Source organism: Penaeus monodon, chromosome 33, assembly GCF_015228065.2.
Source record: "Penaeus monodon isolate SGIC_2016 chromosome 33, NSTDA_Pmon_1, whole genome shotgun sequence".
Classification (NCBI taxonomy): domain Eukaryota; kingdom Metazoa; phylum Arthropoda; class Malacostraca; order Decapoda; family Penaeidae; genus Penaeus; species Penaeus monodon.
This window is the reverse complement of record NC_051418.1, coordinates 23,554,321-23,554,582: the sequence shown is the minus strand read 5'-3', so window position 1 is coordinate 23,554,582 and position 262 is coordinate 23,554,321. Positions and strand designations below refer to the sequence as shown.

The following is a 262-nucleotide window of genomic DNA, read 5'->3' as shown; positions in this document are numbered from 1 at the left end:
AACACCCATCTGTTGTTTTTTTTCAAGGTTACACTTTCACATGAATATTTCACCCTGGATGCATAATTGACTGTGCAGAGTTGATGTACATGCACTCACCAATGAATAAGCACCTACAGATGGATGGACGACACACCAAGCATGTGGATGTCCACTGGATAACTTGAAAGATGTTACTGGCGACATGCACTCACTCACCAGATATGCCACCCATGTTCTTACACACCAAATACTTGCCACGAACTCGCTAGCATTACTATCT

General features: G+C 42.7%; 1 protein-coding gene across 1 annotated transcript in view; it reads left to right on the top strand.

The window, feature by feature from the left end:
• LOC119594306 (activating signal cointegrator 1 complex subunit 3-like) overlaps positions 1-262 on the top strand; it is a 28,924-nt gene that overhangs the window by 8,115 nt on the left and 20,547 nt on the right. The window lies entirely within an intron of this gene.